This window comes from Dreissena polymorpha, chromosome 2 (genome assembly GCF_020536995.1).
Source record: "Dreissena polymorpha isolate Duluth1 chromosome 2, UMN_Dpol_1.0, whole genome shotgun sequence".
NCBI lineage: Eukaryota > Metazoa > Mollusca > Bivalvia > Myida > Dreissenidae > Dreissena > Dreissena polymorpha.
In genome coordinates, this window is record NC_068356.1 from 24,648,009 (window position 1) to 24,672,135 (window position 24,127).

Below are 24,127 nucleotides of genomic sequence, written 5' to 3' on the forward strand. Positions count from 1 at the left end.
TTATTTCCGATAGAGTGTCTTCAAGATCTTAACGGATTTTGTCCCAGTCACCCTTTTTATAAAGAGGAATTTTTCGTTCCGACGGCATTATATCTATCTCTGTATAAACAGACGGCGTTATATCTATCTCTGTATAAACAATGTCATGGTCAGACACACCAGGGATTACATCCAAGCGAGGGAAGTTGTTTGGGTAACTAGTGACGATAAGGTCTAATGTGTTTTGTCTCTGGTTGGTTCCTCGACAAGCTGTGTAAGACTGTTGTTATCCAAAATATCCCCAAACAAATAGTGGTTTTCTGCATACAAGGTGTTTGGTTTTAAGCATTTGCTTTTCCAGTCCCATTCAGGAAGATTGAAGTCACCTCCAACAAGAATAAAAGCGTTTTGAATTCGAGAAACTAGGTTAAGACTTGTTTCCAGTTCTTTCAAGCTGCTCGCGTTAGATGTTTTCGGATTATAATTGACCTACAAGCTGTAGTTTGGCCCAAATAATTTCACACTTTGTTTCAAGCTCTGGTACTGGAGAGCTAAGGAACTCATGTCGTATAGCGATTATCACTCCACCCCCTTTTGAGGGTCTATCTATCCTATATATTTTGAAGTACGGTGGCAATATTTGGTTATCTGGAATTGAAGGATCAAGCCAAGTTTCAGTCCCTATCACTACATCTGGTTTAGTGATATCAATAAGGTTATGTAGTCGACACTGTTTGGCCTTGATAGATTGGAAATTTACATTTAATACTTTCAGAGGGGTACATTTCTTTGGTTTAGCTTTTTTACTTCTATCCGGTGTATATGAATGTAACGGTTTCATGTTCTGCTTTGCAATGGGGCTATCAAGCGAATATTAAATAAAACAATAAACTGATTTCGGGTGCTCAGTACCAGGTCAAAGCATACCGAGCTGTAGTTTGGATTGTCACACACACTACAGTCCAAAACTATTGCAGAATTATTCAGTTTGTTATATGTTTGCGTATGTACTGTACTTCTTGACAGTTGATGTGATACCACTGGTTAAACGTTTCCCACATTATATCATGATCATCCCATTTTTCTTGTCACAGGTTTATCACATGTACCACACGGACAAATTTATGGACAAATATTGTGTATAGAATGTATTTGTTTTCAATAACTAATCACTGTTAACTGTCAACAACTAATCCTGTCTACAAACAAAACTGCATCGCGAAAACATGTTACAAATGCAGTGATAGCAGATTAAGATAAATTATATTTGTAAATCACATGCGAAGCATAAAAAATGTTATAATACTTCAAAATTTACCGTTCAATCTTTATGTTCAGACATTAGTTTAGAGTAACTTTTTTCTAGATTTCTCGATGGTTACACAGCGCAAATATTTTTTAGAAATTTAGTTGTCTATAACCTTATGTAATCCTCCAAGAACCAGGAAATAGGGTGTCATTGTATTCAATATAGATATGACACAAATAACGGTACCAATAGATATTACACGTCAATCAAATGAGGATTGATACAATAAATATTGTTTACAAAGATATTGTATACGGATGAAGGATTCTTATTAAAAATCAGATATTATGATAAAATTAGTTACCATATGTATGCGTTTAAAAATTTAAATCTCAAGTTTTTAATCTATTACGGGAACTATTTTGCGTTTGCTTCAAACACGAGTCGAGAAGGCCACAGGTACAAACGGTCTATGGACGCTTAATTACCGGTTAACGTTAGCAGAAGGATATGATTTCCGTTAGCGAATTTGTAAAAATATATAATAAATGTGTATAAATTATACTCAGACGTTAAACGTTTTTTTTCCGAGCGAGTATCATACGTTGTCAAGTATAAGGCGTGTGGAAGAGTGCAACGATACACTACGGAGCATGTAACAAATATGTGGTGCTATATTATTCGATAGCGCGCAATATTATTGTGAATAAATTCTACTGAGATATGCAACATTGTATTTCTTTGAGCGAGAGTCAACCTTTGTCAAGTTAAAGGTATGTGAAGGAGCTATACAATGCGCTTCAGAGCAAAAATAACACATGCGCCATGTCTATTTGGAGTTATATGTGCCGAAACCATGAATCGTGCACTTTTTGGAAATAATTGAACAGCGTTTATGGCAATATATGTGTATAAATTATACTAAAACGCGCAACGTTGTCTGTCCCCGAGCGGGTATAATCCATTGTCAAGTCTGAGGCATGTGATTGAGTGCAACAATACACAACGGGGCATAAGCAGAATATGTGCAACATCTTGTGGTGTTATATTTTCCGATAGAGCAATGTGCAATATCTAGTTGGAGTTACATGACCAACGATGTGCAACGATGTCTTACCCTCTGCCAGTATTTACCACTGTAAAGTTAAAGGCTTGTAAATAACTCACACAACACGCCTCGGCGCAAAAACAACGCACGTGTAATATCTATTTGGAGTACTATTTTCAATTGCACGGGTGAAAGGCACAGAATGTGCATAATCTAGTTGGGATTTCCTGACCAGGGTGTATCGGACATATGCTAGGCGTGTGATTCCGTAAAATATTTCATTTCGGACCATTCACACCACCTGTGCTCTATCGGACTGGACTTGATTTTTTCCATAGTACAGAAAGTGCTATATCTATTTTGAGTTCTATTTATCCTCAAACGCGCAACGGTGTCTGTCCACGAGCGGGTACAAACAATCGTGCAGTCTGAGGCATGTGAATGAGTGCAACAATACGCTGCGGGGCATTAACAGTATATGGGCAACATCTTTTTGGTGTTATATGTTGCGATATATATATAGCGCGCAATGTGCAATATCTAGTTGGAATTACATAACCATGGTGCAAAAAGGCAATGCATATGTACACATTTTGCTTCGATGTCCAACGATGTCTTGCTCTCTGCCAGTATTTACCACTGTTAATTTAAAGGCTTGTAAATAACTCACACAACACGCCTCGGTGCAAAAACAACGCACGTGTTATATCTATTTGGAGTACTATTTTCAATTGCACGGGTGAAAGGCACAGAATGTGCATAATCTAGTTGGGATTTCCTGACCAGGGTGTATCGGACATATGCTAGGCGTGTGATTCCGTAAAATATTTCATTTCGGACCATTCACACCACCTGTGATCTATCGGATTGGACTTGATTTTTTCCATAGTACAGAAAGTGCTATATCTATTTTGAGTTCTATTTATCCTCAAACGCGCAACGGTGTCTGTCCACGAGCGGGTATAAACCATCATGCAGTCTGAGGCATGTGAATGAGTGCAACAATACGCTGCGGGGCATTAACAGAATATGGGCAACATCTTTTTGGTGTTATATGTTGCGATATATATAGCGCGCAATGTGCAATATCTAGTTGGAATTACATAACCATGGTGCAAAGGCAATGCATATGTACATATTTTGCTTCGATGTCCAACGATGTCTTGCTCTCTGCCAGTATTTACCACTGTAAAGTTAAAGGCTTGTAAATAACTCACACAACACGCCTTGGCGCAAAAACAACGCACGTGTAATATCTATTTGGAGTACTATTTTCAATTGCGCGGGTGAATGGCACAGAATGTGCATAATCTAGTTGGGATTTCCTGACCAGGGTGTTCGGACATATGCTAGGCGTGTGATTCCGTAAAATATTTCATTTCGGACCATTCACATCACCTGTGCTCTACCGGATTGGACTTGATTGTTTCCATAGTACAGAAAGTGCTATATCTATTTTGAGTTCTATTTATCCTCAAACGCGCAACGGTGTCTGTCCACGAGCGGGTATAAACCATCGTGCAGTCTGAGGCATGTGAATAAGTGCAACAATACGCTGCGGGGCATTAACAGAATATGGGCAACATCTTTTTTGGTGTTATATGCTGCGGTATATATAGCGCGCAATGTGCAATATCTAGTTGGAATTACATGACCATGGTGCAAAGGCAATGCATATGTACACATTTTGCTTCGATGTCCAACGATGTCTTGCTCTCTGCCAGTATTTACCACTGTTAATTTAAAGGCTTGTAAATAACTCACACAACACGCCTCGGTGAAAAAACAACGCACGTGTTATATCTATTTGGAGTACTATTTTCAATTGCACGGGTGAATGGCAAAGGATGTGCATAATCTAGTTGGGATTTCCTGACCAGGGTGTATCGGACATATGCTAGGCGTGTGATTCCGTAAAATATTTCATTTCGGACCATTCACACCACCTGTGCTCTATCGGATTGGACTTGATTTTTTCCATAGTACAGAAAGTGCTATATCTATTTTGAGTTCTATTTATCCTCAAACGCGCAACGGTGTCTGTCCACGAGCGGGTATAAACCATCATGCAGTCTGAGGCATGTGAATGAGTGCAGCAATACGCTGCGGGGCATTAACAGAATATGGGCAACATCTTTTTGGTGTTATATGTTGCGATATATATATAGCGCGCAATGTGCAATATCTAGTTGGAATTACATAACCATGGTGCAAAGGCAATGCATATGTACATATTTTGCTTCGATGTCCAACGATGTCTTGCTCTCTGCCAGTATTTACCACTGTAAAGTTAAAGGCTTGTAAATAACTCACACAACACGCCTTGGCGCAAAAACAACGCACGTGTAATATCTATTTGGAGTACTATTTTCAATTGCACGGGTGAATGGCACAGAATGTGCATAATCTAGTTGGGATTTCCTGGCCAGGGTGTTCGGACATATGCTAGGCGTGTGATTCCGTAAAATATTTCATTTCGGACCATTCACATCACCTGTGCTCTACCGGATTGGACTTGATTGTTTCCATAGTACAGAAAGTGCTATATCTATTTTGAGTTCTATTTATCCTCAAACGCGCAACGGTGTCTGTCCACGAGCGGGTATAAACCATCGTGCAGTCTGAGGCATGTGAATAAGTGCAACAATACGCTGCGGGGCATTAACAGAATATGGGCAACATCTTTCTTGGTGTTATATGTTGCGGTATATATAGCGCGCAATGTGCAATATCTAGTTGGAATTACATGACCATGGTGCAAAGGCAATGCATATGTACACATTTTGCTTCGATGTCCAACGATGTCTTGCTCTCTGCCAGTATTTACCACTGTTAATTTAAAGGCTTGTAAATAACTCACACAACACGCCTCGGTGAAAAAACAACGCACGTGTTATATCTATTTGGAGTACTATTTTCAATTGCACGGGTGAATGGCAAAGAATGTGCATAATCTAGTTGGGATTTCCTGACCAGGGTGTATCGGACATATGCTAGGCGTGTGATTCCGTAAAATATTTCATTTCGGACCATTCACCTGTGCTCTATCGGATTGGACTTGATTTTTTCCATTGTACAGACAGTGCTATATCTATTTTGAGTTCTATTTATCCTCAAACGCGCAACGGTGTCTGTCCACGAGCGGGTATAAACCATCATGCAGGCTGAGGCATGTGAATGAGTGCAGCAATACGCTGCGGGGCATTAACAGAATATGGGCAACATCTTTTTGGTGTTATATGTTGCGATATATATAGCGCGCAATGTGCAATATCTAGTTGGAATTACATAACCATGGTGCAAAGGCAATGCATATGTACATATTTTGCTTCGATGTCCAACGATGTCTTGCTCTCTGCCAGTAGTTACCACTGTAAAGTTAAAGGCTTGTAAATAACTCACACAACACGCCTTGGCGCAAAAACAACGCACGTGTAATATCTATTTGGAGTACTATTTTCAATTGCGCGGGTGAATGGCACAGAATGTGCATAATCTAGTTGGGATTTCCTGACCAGGGTGTATCGGACATATGCTAGGCGTGTGATTCCGTAAAATATTTCATTTCGGACCATTCACACCACCTGTGCTCTATCGGATTGGACTTGATTGTTTCCATAGTACAGAAAGTGCTATATCTATTTTGAGTTCTATTTATCCTCAAACGCGCAACGGTGTCTGTCCACGAGCGGGTACAAACAATCGTGCAGTCTGAGGCATGTGAATAAGTGCAACAATACGCTGCGGGGCATTAACAGAATATGGGCAACATCTTTTTTGGTGTTATATGTTGCGGTATATGTAGCGCGCAATGTGCAATATCTAGTTGGAATTACATGACCATGGTGCAAAGGCAATGCATATGTACACATTTTGCTTCGATGTCCAACGATGTCTTGCTCTCTGCCAGTATTTACCACTGTTAATTTAAAGGCTTGTAAATAACTCACATAACACGCCTCGGTGCAAAAACAACGCACGTGTTATATCTGTTTGGAGTACTATTTTCAATTGCACGGGTGAATGGCAAAGGATGTGCATAATCTAGTTGGGATTTCCTGACCAGGGTGTATCGGACATATGCTAGGCGTGTGATTCCGTAAAATATTTCATTTCGGACCATTCACACCACCTGTGCTCTATCGGATTGGACTTGATTTTTTCCATAGTACAGAAAGTGCTATATCTATTTTGAGTTCTATTTATCCTCAAACGCGCAACGGTGTCTGTCCACGAGCGGGTATAAACCATCATGCAGTCTGAGGCATGTGAATGAGTGCAGCAATACGCTGCGGGGCATTAACAGAATATGGGCAACATCTTTTTGGTGTTATATGTTGCGATATATATAGCGCGCAATGTGCAATATCTAGTTGGAATTACATGACCATGGTGCAAAGGCAATGCATATGTACACATTTTGCTTCGATGTCCAACGATGTCTTGCTCTCTGCCAGTATTTACCACTGTTAATTTAAAGGCTTGTAAATAACTCACATAACACGCCTCGGTGCAAAAACAACGCACGTGTTATATCTATTTGGAGTACTATTTTCAATTGCACGGGTGAATGGCACAGAATGTGCATAATCTAGTTGGGATTTCCTGGCCAGGGTGTATCGGACATATGCTAGGCGTGTGATTCCGTAAAATATTTCATTTCGGACCATTCACACCACCTGTGCTCTACCGGATTGGACTTAATTGTTTCCATAGTACAGAAAGTGCTATATCTATTTTGAGTTCTATTTATCCTCAAACGCGCAACGGTGTCTGTCCACGAGCGAGTATAAACCATCGTGCAGTCTGAGGCATGTGAATGAGTGCAACAATACGCTGCGGGGCATTAACAGAAAATGGGCAACATCTTTTTGGTGTTATGGATACTATGAAACTCTTATTACAGAGTTGGTGGGTGGCTGACCTGTGATATGATGCGTCTCTCTGTTCCATTTCCGGCCTCTCCTGCACTTGATGCGAACACCGAGTTATCCATGACAGGGTCACTGAATAACACGGAATGAGCACCATGGATAGCGTCACTCACTTTGCAATTAACACTGCCTATTTCACTCACTACACTCTTTGTTGACTCATTCGACCCACCAGAAATACCCTTGTTTTTGGCAATACCCTTGTTTTTGGCAGCTATCTTCTGTTCATTTTTAGTTGGTCGCGTTAGCGGCTGAATGAATTTACAGACCATGTTTTGCAATCAGTATGTGCTTGGAAGCCTAAGCTACGCTAACGCTAAGAAGCGCAACTCACTATGCTAGGAACGATTACCGCTGCCTATCTGCACTGCAGACGACATATGCTAAGAAGCGTCTGTTCTACTAAACTGCAGTGACTGTATTTACCAGCTTGTAAGATGTAATTGGCCAGTCTTGTGGTTATCATTGAAATCTGTACATATCGGCTGCTTTCAGGGAAAACGGTGCTTAATGCATGTAAAACAAGATTAGCCTGTGCACACTGATGAGCCTGTGGAAAGCGCACAAGCTAATCAAGGACGACAACAGCGAACTATTTCAGTGCCTTCGGCGCTTTGATTTGGTCCATTGCTACTACTAGAGTTGTTACTACTGTTTTTACGTTTTTGTGCTTTTTCCATGGACTGTTCTGTAAAATAAGCTGATAATTGCAATACGCTTGTTTGAATCTAGAGGTGTGTAAGTGTAAAAATTATACGCAATGTGCGACGTTGCCTCTCCCAGGGCGAGTATGATGATTCGTGAATGAGTGCGATCAGAAAATACAACATATCACAATTAATTACATTAAGATGAAAAAAAAACGATACACGGATGCCTGGCACCGCAACATAAGTAATTTGAAAATCAAGTTAAGAATGACGATATCACTGCGTGAACCAAAAACATTGTAATAACTTTTTTTCATTGAATTGTCAACGTTATAAAAATACTTTTTTTATCTTGATATCAGCACCTCGATTATCACATGCGACACACAATACTACTGTGGTTGTTATTTATATCAAGGAGCATTAAAATACGACCATGTATAGCGACGCTATATGGTGAACAAAAACCACTTTGATGATGACATTTAATTTTACATCGATTTTTGTCAAAGTTCAAAAGCAACGTTTATCTGTATCATCATGCGTCTTTCACGAGACATATTATTCACGTGTGGGTATTACTCTCGCCAAGTATTATTAAAATCCCGACCATGTATGGTGTTTTTTTGCGGACATGAACCCCGGTGTTGATTCGGACTTATTAGTTATGTTTGTCACAGTGCAAAAACACCATTGGACCTTGATCTTCAGGACTTGACAGAACAGAACAGAACAGAACAGTTAATGGAGTAAATCAAGGCCTCCGGCCCATAATACATAGCATAATGACATAATGCAATACAATTTAAGAGTTGTGCCCATGATATATAACACAATAACATCAAAATTAATTATAGTTTCAAAAGTTGTGTAATTTTAAATTTCAAAAGTCGAATGGCAGGCTTGTCGGATCACCTCAGACATAAGACCCGTTTTCGCAATACGTGGCTCAGTTTTAAAAGCACGCCCAATAACATGACAACAGTATTGGTATAAATGAAAAAGAAATGTCTTGATAACAATTACAAAGATTATGAAATAAAAGAAGACATCAGCATTACGAGTCTTTTACGCGACAACCATTTATATTGTGTATAGTGAAGTTATTTAGCGTTCACGAACAACTGAAAAATTTAGAATTTTTTATTGTTTTTTGTGAAAGTTCAATAGCACCGTTTGAGCTTCACATCAGCACCTTGAGCCTTTTGCGCATCACATCATACTTGTGGCTATTAGTTATGACAAGTATTATAAAAATCCAAACATTAGCAAAGTTATTTAGTGGAAACAAAACACTGTGATGATCACATTGTTACATTGTTTTTTTTTTGTCAAAGTTCCAAAGCACCTTTTTACCTTGACCTTGACATCAGCATCTCGAGTCTTTCACGTGTCATATCAAACAACATGTATTGTGTTTTTTTCTTATGCCAATTGTCATTAAAATGGACCATGCACGGCAAAATGATTTATTGGACACCAAACACTGGTATTTACATTGATTATTGTCAAAGTTATATAGCACCGTTTGACCTTGACATCTGGCTGTTGAGTATTTCACATATACTCTTGTGGTTAATACTCATGCCAAGTAATATTTTAATCAGACCATACATAGCAAAATAATTGAGCGGACACGAAACCTTTGCATTTTTTAGAACATAGTTTATTAAACAATCCATCCAGAAAGCCAAAAGCCCAAGTGGACAAATCAAGCATACATGATACAGTGTTTCCACAATACACAGTTTATGTTTATACAAAATAAAGTTATGCAAAGAAATAAAATCGTTTGGTTACAACGGTGCATACATGAATTATTATACATTATGAGTTATTATACATTACACTAGAACATAAATAATTATCGAAAGTATACATGTAATTAAATATATCCTAAGTGCGTCAGAGTGTATGAGGCTAATAAACTCAATTTAATGCAATATAAAAACAAGGGCTGTTTGTAAAACATGCATGCCCCCCATATGGACTGTCCGTTGTAGTGGCAGCCATTGTGTGTATATGATTTTTGTCACTGTGACCTTGACCTTTGACCTTGTGACCTAAAAATCAATAGGGGTCATCTGCGAGTAAAGATCAATGTTCCTATGAAGTTTCATGATCCTAGGCCCAAGCGTTATTGAGTTATCATCCGGAAACCACCTGGTGTACGGACCGACCGACCAACAGACCGACCGACATGAGCAAAGCAATATACCCCCTCTTCTTCGAAGAGGGGCATAAATATAGGTATAATTATATTAATAACCATTGATAGTATATATGTAATTGAATAGGTCGTATTACATCATTTGTAATGGAGCTTAATTATGACAACAAAATATCAAATAAGCATATTGTACATATATTGGGTCTTCACATGACAATTGTCACAATAATAACACGTTTTACTTACCCCGCGTAACAAATTTCGTTTCACGTGATAGCAAACAGTATTTAACTAAATATCAATTATGCTTTTTTCATGCTTGTATCAATTTCATAAGAATTAGCCCTTGCTTGCTACCTTTGCGAAACAAAAATATAGGCAGCTCAAAGGCTCTGCACATAGTACAATATATTATTTAATGAAACTGATATTATGACATTATGAAAAGGTGTCTGTAGTTAAACAAACACGAGAAACAAAATGTTTTAACTGGTTGCGTTTGATATTAAAAACAAGCATTTCATAAACCATAAACAGACCACCTACGCAATAAAAAATGTAGATGGTCAAAAGGTCATGTAATATGCTCTATGAAAATATAGATGTTACAAGTACAGTATTTAATGTGACATAATAGTTGTAAATCAGTGCATAACAGTTCTAAAAATGCAGCCATATTGTCGTAGAATACATCTAGGAACAGACACGATACTATAATATAACCTTCATTAAAAAGATAATAATGGCAATTGATTAAATACATTCAAACACAGTTTTGACAGTCCATTAAAGGCGACCGTTAAAACACAAAGACAGATTAAACAAGATGCGTTTGTGAAACACAATGTCCCCCTATATGATGTTTGACCTTGTAGGATGACCTTGACCTTGTGAAGGATGACCTTGACCTTGACCTTTCACCACTCAAAATGTGCAGCTCCACGAGATACACATGCATGCCAAATATCAAGTTGCTATCTTCAATATTGCAAAAGTATTCATAAAATAAGCGATTTGGGCCACATATATTTGACCTCTGACCTTCAAGGATGACCTTGACCTCGACCTTTCACCACTCAAAATGTGCAGCTCCATGAGATGCACATGCATGCCAAATATCAAGTTGCTATCTTCAATATTGCAAAAGTATTTATAAAATAAGCGATTTGGGCCACATATATTTGTCCTCTGACCTTGAAGGATGACCTTGACCTTTCACCACTCAAAATGTGCAGCTTCATGAGATACACATGCATGCCAAATATGAAGTTGCTATCTTCAATATAGTTAAAGTTATTGCAAAATAATAAAGTTGGCGCAAACAGACAGACAGACCAACAGACCAACAGACAGGGCAAATACAATATGTCCCCCACTACTATAGTGGGGGACATAAAAACACGTGAATAAAAACATGTTACATATGCGGAACTATCCCAACAATTAATATGCAGTACATAATAAATGCAATTAAAGTTACAACAAGATATATACCTTACTTAACAGTTTCTAGTGTTAAACAAAAACAATAATGCAAAATGCTTGAATATAGTAAGTGGATTAAGCAGACATGTTATAAAATAGTTATGAATGAACTTTACAGATAATTGAACAAAACTTGTTTTAAATCACATGATAACAGTGTATATTGCTTTTCACTCGCGTTATAACCGTTAAGGTGAAACCTTAATTGTATTTTGAAGGAGCATAGAATATAACAGTGTGCATCCAAACCACATAAAATTTAAGTAGCAACGGCACTATTACAAATTATAGTTGAAAGTGTATGTGAATTAAAATATAAACATAATTCTAATTTCGAAATATAACAATAATTATACTTTGTAATATACACAACTATACAACCATTGTTTCATTTAACTGTCATTAATAACAGATACTTACAAATGTTATATGTAAGAGTTTTCAATATACCTAATATGTCAGACTGCCTATTTGGAACACAAAAATAGAATCACACATAATAAAATGTAGTATTTAATTGAATCTCTGTACAAACGAGACAGTAACATGTCATGTCCAAAAGAAATAGAGCATCAGTTACAACCTTTAAAAGAACAGATATTCATTCTACCCAGATACATTCTTAGACATTATTACTACTGAAAAATATTAAGAAATAGATATAAACAAGAGCACCGCCTTGCGGGTGCAGACCGCTCATCTATTTTCTTTTTAAAGGTGAAGGGACTCTCATTTTCAATCACAAAGGAGGGAGGGGTGGAGTGAAGAGGGGTGTATAGCATGGGAATGTGGACATTTATGACATTATTTTCAAAAAAAGGGGAAAAAAAATGCGAAAAAAAATAAAATCGGGGGGGGGGGGAGGGGGAGGGGGTTTAACCATTAAAATAAAATGAAATTTTGGGTGGAGGTGGGGTGGTATAGTGTGAGGGTGTGGTGGTCAATTCGGGTAGGGGGGGGGGGGGGGATTCAAGGTAAAATTCAACTTGCCAGGTACAGTCACCTCATGATAGCATGAAAGTATTTGAAGTTTGAAAGCAATAGCCTTGATAGTTAAGAAGTAAAGTGGATCGAAACACAAAATTTAACCATATATTCAAAGTTACTAAGTCAAAAAAGGGCCATAATTCCATAAAAATGACAACCAGAGTTATGCAACTTGTCCTTTTACTGTACCCTTATGATAGTTTGCAAGTGTTCCAAGTATGAAAGCAATATCTATGATACTTTAGGGGTTAAGTGGACCAAAACACAAAACTTAACCAAATTTTCAATTTTCTAAGTATAAAGGGCCCATAATTCTGCCCAAATGCCAGTTAGAGTTACATAACTTTGCCTGCACAGTCCCCTTATGATAGTTAGTAAGTGTTGCAAGTATGAAAGCAATAGCTTTGATACTTACGGAATAAAATGGACCTAAACACAAAACTTAACCAAAATTTTCAATTTTCTAAGTATAAAAAGGGCACATAATTCTGTCAAAATGCACGCCAGAGTTATCTAACTTTGCCTGCCCAGTCCCCTCATGATAGTAAGTAAGTGTTCCAAGTTTGAATGCAATAGCATTGATACTTTCTGAGAAAAGTGGACCTAAACGCAAAACTTAACCAAAATTTTCAATTTTCTAAGTATAAAAAGGGCACATAATTCTGTCAAATTGCACGCCAGAGTTATCTAACTTTGCCTGCCCAGTCCTCTCATGGTGGTAAGTAAGTGTACCAAGTTTGAATGCAATAGCATTGATACTTTCTGAGAAAAGTGGACCTAAACGCAAAACTTAACCGGACGCCAACGCCGACGCAAAGGTGATGACAATAGCTCATAATTTTTTTTCAAAAAATAGATGAGCTAAAAATACTTATCACAAGGGAAGAACATATGAAGTTGATTTAATAGTAACCATATCATGCCTATTTGAAACAAAACAAGGAAAACAATTGTCAGAAAACCAAGTTGTCAATTACAAAAAAGTATGATAAAAGGTGATATGGGATTTACAATTAATATTTAATTAAAACAAGCCGTCAGAGATGGGTGAAGCTCCCCAAAGTTTTTTTGGTCACAATATTGCACTATATATTCAGATAAAAGGAAACATCTTGAGTGGCATAACTTTGGACAAAATAATAGGATGGATGGTTTAGCAACTTAACAATTTCAAAGGGCCATAAGTCTCTAAATAAATCATCTAACCAGAACCCACAAATAACACGCGCATCTCTTCAAGGCAGTTAAGCTTCCCATAAAACTTCATTGAATTCAAGTCATTAGTTGGGGATAAATAGCCCAGACAAGAATTGCACTATATGTACAGTATATTGAAAATTTCAAAGGGCCATAACTCTGTGAAAAATCATCCGACCATAACTTGCTGATAATATGCACATGTCCTGTTGGTAGTGAAGCTTCCCATAAAGTTTCATTCAATTGCAGACATTAGTTGCTGAGAAATAGCCCGAACAAGAATGCACAATATGTACAGTAAATGGAAAATTTCAATGGGCCATAACTCTGTGAAAAATCATCCGACCATAACTGGCTAATAACATGCACATCTCCTCTTGGTAGTGAAGCTTCCCATAAAGTTTCATTGAATTCCCGTAATAAGTTACTGAGAAAAAGCTCAGACAAGAATTTTTTAGAGGAGCATAAAAATGATTCAAATATGAAATTTCTTTGTGTTATATACCTCATTATAAACTTCCTATTTTAAAACAAATCAATAGGCAACCGTGAGGCAAACACGAAGGTATTATAAAATGACAGCATATTTTTTATTGAAGTTTCTCTCTGTGAAGACAACAGACTATGAATTATTGCATATGGTTTCTTAGTCTGATTTTTGTTATCCCTGAATTATTAAAAAAAACACATTTAGTTCTGATCACCTTTGAATAAGATGCATTTTTAATTTGAGAAGACATGCTTCGCACAATTATAAGGCAACTTTTAAACAAATGCAAAGCACAAGATACACGTCGTTATAAACTTGTGTGTTTAAATTGTACACTCTGGTCAAACTTTATGTTCAAATAATTATTTTTATCAATTTTACAAGTCTAAACTAGGTTTTTTTGTTATAAAAGCAAATGTAAAGAATGCTTCATTAATTTGTAATGCAATGAAGACTAGTTTTCTCATGAAATATCACATATACCTAAAGCTACCGTATAGGGAGAAATAATTACTTTTGACAACTTTCAAATTCGAATAAATGACAATTGAATGTTATTAAACAATGTTTCTGAAACAAGTTATGTATTAATTTTAAAACAATTTGCAAAGAGATATCATATTAATTCATCAATTTTACCAAAAAAAAAATACCTTGACCTTACACAACTCAAAGTGTGTAGCTCCTTGAGATGCACATGCATGCTATATATGAAGTTGCTACCTTTAATATTGCAAAAGTTATTGCAAATGTTAAGGTTTGCACAAACAAACAAACCAACAGACAGGGCATTATGTAAATTAAATTAAATAAATTGTATTTTTTTAAAGAAAAATTGTGCTTCCAATGCTGGATGCATATTTCCTCATCAACTGTGTCCGCTTTGACTCACCTGAAAAATATATAAAGATGCATATTAAATATTGGATCTGTCATCTTTACACATATACTTTAAGCTGGTTTTCTTAAAGTTTCTAAGATAATTCTTAAACAAATTGTTCTAAGATTTAAAGTTTTAATTTACTCTTCTTTTCATGAATCTTCAACACAATATGAAATTCAAAATCCATGCATATTTGTATGATTGTTTCAAATGATCATGATATACTCATATTTACTTCCTTTATTTACTAAGGACTTATAGAAAAGCAAGAATTGAAATTACCATAACACAGATGAAATATTTGTTATCAAGGACACGTTTTTAACAGTAACTCTTATTGCTGTTGCTTCGCGATTGTATAATCAATTGTGTCTTACTGACTAGACAGTGTTTTCTCAAGCCCTTTTCAATCTAAGTATGCTGCCTAAGATAGTTCACTGCTCTTTGCTCGGATAACTTTTTCTGCATTTTTGGATATATTTATGTTTACAATTAATTCACATAAATAGAGTACCCTGGCTGTTGCTACATGATCGACCACTGGGTCAGTGTCTCCCCCCTTCCAACTCCATGGCAGAGGCAGGGTTGTTTGCCAGCTGGTCCGAGTTCTGCAAAATGATCATGATGAACTCATATTTACTTCTTTTATGTTCTTGTATTCTTATTTTCTCTACCGTAAATGACAGCTGCAATCTCATTCCTAATGTGCTTATTCACTCATGTTATCCTAGTATTTTAATGTAGTAGATGGAATATCATGTGAATGGATCTTAAATGAGAAAGGACTTATAGAAAAGAAAGAATTGAAATTACCATAATACCCATAAAAGATTTGAAAGCAATAGCACACTTTTAACAGTCACTCTGATTCCTTTTGCTTCGCGATTGTATAATCAATTGTGTCTTACTGACTAGACAGTGTTTTCTCAAGCCATTTTCAATCTAAGTCACCTGCTGCCTAAAATAGTTCACTGCTCTTTGATCGGATAACTTTTTCTGCATTTTTGGATATATTTATGTTTACAATTAGTTCACATAAATAGAGTACCCTAGTTGTTGCCACATGATCGACTACTGGGTCAGTGTCTCGCCCTTCCAACTCCATGGCAGAGGCAGGGGTGTTTGCGAGCTGGTCCGAGTTCTGCAAAATGATCAGGATATACTCATATTTACTTCCTTTATGTTTTTGTATTCTCATTTTCTCTACCATAAATGACAGCTGCAATCTCATTACTCCTGTGATTATTCACTTATGTTTTCCTAATATTTTAATGTTGGAGATGAAATATCATGTGAATGGGAAATCAGATCAGAAAGGAATTATAGAAAAGCAACAACAGAAATTATCCTAACTTTGAGTAAAGATTTGTTAGCAAAGGCACGTTTTTAACAGTGACTCTTATTGCTTTGCTAAGAGATTGTATAATCAAGTGTTTCTTACTGACTAGACAGTGTTTCCTCAAACCCTTTCCATTCTGAGTCCTTTGCCTAAGATATTCCACTGCTCTTTCATCGGATAACTTTTTCTGCATTTTTTAAACATATTTATTTTTATAACTAATTCACATCAATATAGTAAGGTGGCTGTTACCTCATGTTCGACTGATGGGCTACTTGCTATCTCTTCTAGATGACCTTCAATGAATTCTAGAAAAGTAAGTTAACAATTTGAATAAATAAATATGCTTTAAAAGTATTTGCAGCAATTAAGTTAGTCATTCATGTGTCCAAACATATTATTTCTATGGCTTTTCAAACAAGGCATGCAAACAAGGGCTGTTTTGTAAAACACGCATGCCCCTCGAATGGGCTGTCAGTTATAGTGGCAGCCATTGTGTGAATATGTTAGAAACTATTTTAATGCTTCAGGTCAATGTGACCTTGACCTAGTGACCTGAAAATCAATAGGGGTTATCTGCCAATCATGATCAATGTACCTATGAAGTTACATGATCCTTGGCCTAAGCATTCTTGAGTTATCATCCGGAAACAATTTTACTGTTTCTAGTCAATGTGACCTTGACCTTTGAAGAAGTGACCTGAAAATCAATAGGGGACATGTGCCAGTCATAATCATTGTACCAATAATGTATCATGATCCTAGGTTTACGCGTTATTGAGTTAACATCTGGAAACCATTTGGTGGACGGACCGACCGACAGACCTACATGCGCAAAACAGTATAACCCCTGGGGGCATCCAAAGTGCAATATAAATTCATTTACATATACATGTTCACACTGTACATGCAAACCAGCAGATTCTGTAGTGTGTGAGTTCCAATTCCACAGGGACAGTATTGGAATTTTGTGTGTGTGTTTCATTTCTTTGACTTAACAATTTCATCAATTATCATAAGTGCATAGCAAAACACTTTAGTAAATTTTAGTCTTGACTCTTGATGATTACATTCTACTTCATTTTTAGTTAAAGTGCCCTGGGGATTTTTTTAATACTTATTCAAACACCTATCTTACAGGATTATTATTATAATGGGGTATCATTTTAAATAAATCATTAAAGCGGGTATATACGATTTTTATATGTGCTGAATTGTATAAATATTGATACAAATATGTTATAATAACACACAATATGTAAGAAAAATGATACATTTAAGACGAATAGTAGTAGAAGTAGTAGTAGTAGTAGTAGTAGTAGTAGCTAGTAGTAGTGGTAGTAGAAGTAGTAGTACGTAGTAGTTAGTAGTAGTAGTAGTAGTAGTGGTAAAGTAGTAGTAGTGCCAAGTAAGTAGTAGGAAGGATGGTGGTGGTGGTGGTAGTGTGGTGGTACCTAGTAGTAGTAGTAGTAGTAGTAGAAGTAGTGGTAGTGCGTAGTAGTAGTGTGAGCTAGTAGTAGTAGTAGTAGTAGAGTATTATGTAGTATGTAGTAGTAGTAGTAATAGTACGCAGTAGCAGTAGCAGAAAGGCAGTAGGCCAGCATTACAAGACCAATACTAAGAAATGATCCAAATTGGGAAAAAGGCTAACCTACACTTGGCAGTAAATATGGGGCTCATTTACCAGGTCAAGACTTTGAATGCTTCGTGCGTAAAATGAGATTTTGAATGAATTAAAGGGAGGTAAATCTGTAATAAAAAGAACATGCATAAACCGTAGTTGTTTCCCTTGTTTGAACCATGCTAAATCCTTACAAGTTTGGAAATAATTGGATGAAAAATTTGGACTTTATTGCATAAACACCATTTTCTCAATTCAAGGGGAGGTAATTCTGTACTTCATGGACCAATAATGCTCATTTTTTTGTAGGGTTCGTGTCCTCATCGATATAAGACACTGTGCAAATTTGGAAAGGATCGGACAAAAAATGTGGAAGATTTTTTAAAGTTTTCACAAAATAGGCAAAAACGAATAAACATGCAAAGTTCAACGAGCTCCTGCGGCCATGTTTTTTGACGAATCAAATTTCTTTGAAACAACTTTTTCAAGGGAGCCTTCAAAGGTCATCCATGTGAAATTTTTTTGAAAATTTGATGAGCGGTTTCTGACAAGAAGATTTTTTAAGGTTTTTACCATATATGGTCATGGCGGCCATCTTGGTTATGTGATCAATTTTTTTTTTACCAATTCTTTTGTCCCATGACCTAGGGATGCTCCACATGAAATTTAGTGAAATTGGCTCAATGGTGTAGATAGAAGATGTTTACAAATGTTTACAGACAGACAGACGGACGGACAGGACGCCGGAGCGCTGAGTGATCACAATAGCTCACCTCGAGCTATATCGACTCAGTGAGCTAATAAAAAATATAATCATATTGCAATGATTTGTTTCTTATTTGTAAAGCCAATTTTCTATCATTTTCCTATTGACATTTTTTTTTCATAATCCAGTAAAAAAAGCAATGGAAAGTAATTCACTTAAGAAAGCATAAAAAGAACTTTTCTGGATAAAAAAACACTGGTAAGTTATAATACGGTTTGCTTTTCTTTGGTTTTAAATCAAAACATATAAAACATATATATCATTTTGGTGGAAAGCTGATAAATGATAAAATGGTGGAAAAAGCTGATAAATGATAAAATATATACAGTGTTCGTTTTTGTTGGAAATATAAAATTATTTACCCCCTTCAGAAAGCCGTCTTCTGGCTATTTGTCTCCGTTCTTCTAGTTAGTTGTGTTTTGCTGAGCACAACTCTAGGGATTGATTTTGCAGGTAGCCTTCTGCTTACTAAAGTTGTTAATATCATTGAATTTACTGAGAGGGTAGCATTGGGCAGAAAAAACACAACTGTTTCAACCAATTAAGTGGGTTTGGAAAATTAATTTACCAAGGCAATCCAAGTAATACTTAGGCACGCACAAACATTTATGAACATTACATATTCATTACAAGTTTCATGTAGTTCCATACAATAGTTACTGAGCAACAGCTATGGAAAGCAAAAAAAGTTAGAAATTCCTTACTTTCAATCAATGAAGAGGATAACTATGGCTTACCAAGTTAGGATGCAGATTCCTAACGTTCAATCAATGAAGAGGATAACTATGGCTTACCAAGTGATGCAGATTCCTTAATTTCAATCAATGAAGAGGATAACTATGGCTTTACCCAAGTTGATGCAGATTCCTTACTTTCAATCAATGAAGAGGATAACTAGCTTTTACCAGTTGATGCAGATTCCTACTTCAATCAATGAAGAGGATAACTATGGCTTATACCAAGTTGATGCAGATAAATTGAATGCGTGTACCAATGCACATGATAATAGAAAATTAATTTTTAAGGTTCATTACAAGAAAAGTTAAGAAACAGCTGTGGACAGAAAAGTGTCACAGATGGACAAAAAGACAAACAACGCTTAAAGAAAAAAAATCATTGGGAAGTACAAATAACAGATTCCATTACCTTTAAAACGTAGACACCGCAAGATATTGAATCTGACTGTTTTGCATGACGTGGGCAGAGTATGTTCCAATGTATTGGTCCGCCCATATCAATGCTGGATAAGCGCCGAATGTGCACAAATTTACTGTTCAAAAGCAAAAAGTAAAAAAACAACATCATCAAATCACCATAAATGATACATTATGAGTACAAATATTATTTGCTAAATTTTGGAATGAATAAGGAATGAAATTCCCTAGCTGGTAATGGAGACATATTTTTGCGCTGTCCAGAGTGATGTCAGGATGTCTGGTTAGATGTTCCTTGCATCTTGTCAGCACTTATTCTCATAAAACACTTAAAGGATTAAAAAGAAACTTAGAAGGAGTGTTCATTACCAAGCCTTGGTTTGCATATTGGCAGATTTGTCAATTAAGTCAAGTTCACAAGGTTAAAAACATAATTACCTTGCCAGTGCTTCTTTGCATAAATCAATGAAGGATTTTAATGTTACTTGGTCAGATTTATTAATAGCTAGCTTGGTTCTGCATACTGTGAGGATTTATTTGGGTCAAGGTTAGAAGGTTAAAACATGGATTTATTGTACTTCAAACAAGAGCAAACAAAAGCATAAAGTAAAGAAATGTTTCCCTTGTCCACGCCTCTTCTCGTAACAAAACCAATGCAGGAATATTAATGAAACTTGCTAAGTGCTAGTACTAAGCCTAAATGTAAATTATCAGGATTTTTAGTTAGGTTAATGTCAGGGTCACATGGTTAAACAAGAAAAGTGTTTTTAGAAACACTATGTCCCCTATTGCGCCGCTTTGAAGCTATATATTTGACCTTTGACCTTAAAGGATGACCTTGACCTTTCACCACTCAAAATGTGCATCTCCATGAGATACACATGCATGCATGCAAAATATCAAGCTGCTATCTTCAATATTGCAAAAGTTATGGCAAATTTTAAAGTTTGACGCAAACATACACTCAAACCAACAAACAAACCTACAGACAGATAGACTTACAGACAGGGAAGAAACAATATGTCCCCCACTATAGTGGTGGGGGACATAAAAAAGTTCTTGGTAGCAATTATTCCCATAAACCACTGAAAGGTGTCAATCAAACTTAGAAGGAATTACGCTTATGCTACATATTGTCAGGAAGTCTAATTTCGGTAACGGACATGACACCAAACCTCCACAATCTGATCAGTGTAAACTTTTATATAAATGATGATTATTTGCAAGTTAAATATTTACATAGCATTTTACAGTCTGTGATATTTTCTAATTTAGTATATGAAGTTAAATGTATCTAACCTGTTTAATTAAATAATGTACACATTTACATCCATTGTTGCAGGATCTGTTGCTGGGAAACATTCTGCTCCCCCATCGGATTTATGTACAAACTTTGTTGTCTTTCGGTTGCACAACCTGAAGAAAATAAAAGAGGCCCCCAGAGGGCCTTGGGGTGCTAACCTGAATAATATGCGATCTTAATAATTAGTCCCACTGGCAGGAATCTTGAAAATTTAACCTATTTAGAAAATTTTAAAGTTTTTTTATATGTACATACATAAAAATAATTTGACTGCTCCAGGTTGGGGATATTTTTTTGAACAAGAAAAATAAATTTAGCAATCAAGATGAAAATACTATAAATTGTTCATGCCAAAAACTTTTATCTATGCCTTATGTTTTCAGAGAAGGTTTTTTTAAGTTTTTACTAACTACATACTTTCTTGTATGAACACAATGGCCCAGCAGGACAGGGCAAATTTTAACCTGTGTGCCTAAATTTGAACAATATTGGCAGATGTCCACTTGGCAATGTTGTATGCACAATATTTATCTATATGCCTTGTGGTTTAAGAGAAGACTATTTGTGAAGTTTTTTTAGTATATACATGTAGGGCAAACATATTGGGCCCCAGGGTGGGCCTAACTTTTGGCCCCAAGCCTGTAATCTCAACAATCTTTGTAGAAGCCCACTATACGAATGCCAAAAATGTAAGCTCTATGCCATGTGTTTTGAGTGAAGATTTTTGAAGGGTTTACTGTTCACATAGAGGAAAAAAAGATTCATCACAGGACAGGGCAAATTTTGGCCCAGCTCTGTTATGGAATCAATTTTTGTAGAGGCCCAGTAGACAATGTTTCATGCCATTTATACATGTATCCAAGTTAAAAATTGGACAACCGTGATATTTCGCAAGTAAATTGAGAATCATTTTCACTTACTATAAGAGACCAGTGGAATCCACCCTCATTGACTGCACCAACCAGATGATCATACTCCAGTATCTGCACCCTTGCATAGAAAATACACTTAAGACAAGAGCAACGCTCGGCGGCAGGTTCAGTCTTGAATAAATGAAAGCTTGTCAGAATTATTTTTAAATCACACAAAGACCTTGACCTTTGAACCTAGTGACCTTTAAATTGAGTGTGGTGTGTAGAACACATCAAAGTGCATCTACATATAAAGTTTCAAAGTTGTAAGTGAAGCACTTTCATTTGAGCCAAAGTAAAGGTTTTAGCACGACACAGACGTCGGACAGCACGAGCTGGCTATGACAATACCTCGAGTTTTCTCTGAAAACAGCCGAACTTATAATACTCAATCAATTTATTCTTGAAAATAACAATATACATGTAGACTTTTTTAATCAATGCTTTATAAATTTTATTCATTGAGACCATCAAACAAATCCTAATAAATACCAAGTAAATGCACAGATTTAACATGAATCTTCATGCAGTTATGACCATATTTCATAATATTTAAAAATATTTCAATGCTTAAAAGTTTTTACATGTTCCAGCAACTGTCACAAAATCTCAGCCCTTTAATTTCAGGTGAGCTAAAATATGGTTTCCATCATATTGGTCATGCAAAGGGTTATTTCTTAATAACGTTAATGTGCTGTCATTTTAATGTAAATGTTTAAATGTTCACGGAATGCCTCAAAGTTAAGGTATTAAGATTTGATTATTGAACATGCTACATACCTCGCTTAAAAACCTGTGTTTATCAGGGTCTTGTCCCAAAAATGGGCAGTCCATACTGTACTTGCTACATGGAGAACACTGCCATCCAAAGGCAACACAGCAGATGTAAAATGCATCCATTATCTAAAATTAAGTATTTAAGACATGCCATAATTAAACAATCATTTTACACATGAAGTCCAGAACAACCAGATACATGTTATCATGACAAACAAAGTTTGTGTGTTCATTGAAATGTTTTCCATTTATGTGTTGCATTGTATATTTGTTTATATGTTTTCAATTAATTGGTTATTAAAATATATTCAATAAACTCAAGCCAAGCCATCAATTTTCTGTTCAAGTTAGAAACAAGTACACATCAGTGAACAATGAAATAATATAAGAACCCATGAACAATTTAGAAGCAAGACATGGATTAAATAATCATTGGTACAACTATCTGTGTAACCCACAACAAACTATAAAACACCATTTACTCTACATATTAGAAGGAGACTATTATTTTCTGAATGCAAAATTAAATATATAAGGAAAATAAATATTATAGGTATTAATGTTCAAACAGGTCACACAATTTTACGGCAGTTAAATGTAAAAGAACTTTGGTTTGATAAAAAGTCACGAGGTCCGGTATATTAGAATCATTTCCCAATTTGCCAATGATTACGGAATATCAAAATCCGAGGACCGACAGTATTTCGGACGACTGCAATAGCAGAAAAAACCAACACTGTTTTAAACCCTTATGTCTTTCGCGTCTCTGTCTTAACGATCAATGGCACTGACATCTTCATCATAATATTTGATGCAAATGTGCAAAATATACATATGTGGTATGTAATTTGCAAAGTAGCATGATTTTGGTAAGTGGAAGTGAAAAGATTGAAGTGATAGAAGTCCTGAATTATTTTTGATGTAGGACGACCTAGTCCTGATGGTGTTGAGGAGCGATTGTGTGAAAAAATTATGCAAGAACATGTAAATAATGATTTCAAGATAAATGAGATTTTTCACAGTTGCTTGCAAATTTTAGCAAAGGCAAATTGACAGACAATACTTCAGTATGGTTTTGGTAAACGTACAGCTTAATAAAACATGTTCACATAGTCAGTATAACGAATCGATATGCATGACAATGTTCTGTGCAAGGTGATTTCATATAACTTAATGTTTTAAAT

The 24,127-nt window shown here is 36.1% G+C and overlaps 2 protein-coding genes and 2 long non-coding RNA genes across 13 annotated transcripts in view; 1 reads left to right on the forward strand and 3 right to left on the reverse strand.

Annotated features, from left to right (window-relative positions):
• LOC127866276 (probable E3 ubiquitin-protein ligase HERC4) overlaps positions 1-1,410 on the reverse strand; it is a 48,485-nt gene extending 47,075 nt beyond the window's left edge. Inside the window, exon 1 of the mRNA XM_052406715.1 lies at positions 1,298-1,410. The gene's annotated coding sequence lies outside the window, so the exon portion shown is untranslated. The remainder of the gene's footprint in view (positions 1-1,297) is intronic.
• Positions 1,389-24,127, forward strand: part of LOC127866278 (golgin subfamily A member 6-like protein 7) — a 64,196-nt gene continuing 41,457 nt past the window's right edge. Inside the window, exon 1 of one of the 2 annotated variants that reach the window (XM_052406719.1) lies at positions 1,389-1,432. The gene's annotated coding sequence lies outside the window, so the exon portion shown is untranslated. The remainder of the gene's footprint in view (positions 1,433-24,127) is intronic. The other variant, XM_052406724.1, reaches the window with a different exon arrangement.
• Positions 9,505-12,467, reverse strand: LOC127866281 (uncharacterized). Its single transcript, XR_008042941.1, has 2 exons — positions 11,097-12,467; positions 9,505-10,944 (listed from the first exon to the last, which is right to left on the reverse strand). It is a non-coding gene; the product is annotated as an uncharacterized LOC127866281 (long non-coding RNA).
• The window catches only part of LOC127866279 (uncharacterized), a 32,309-nt gene continuing 20,659 nt past the window's right edge, over positions 12,478-24,127 (reverse strand). For 6 of the 9 annotated variants that reach the window (XR_008042938.1, XR_008042940.1, XR_008042939.1 and 3 more), the window contains 3 exons: positions 16,121-16,213; positions 15,587-15,680; positions 12,478-15,081 (listed from right to left, as the gene is read on the reverse strand). This is a non-coding gene — a long non-coding RNA (uncharacterized LOC127866279). Of the gene's footprint in view, positions 15,082-15,586; positions 15,681-16,120; positions 16,214-16,663; positions 16,720-24,127 lie in introns of all 9 variants that reach the window. The other 3 variants (XR_008042934.1, XR_008042933.1, XR_008042935.1) reach the window with 3 other exon arrangements.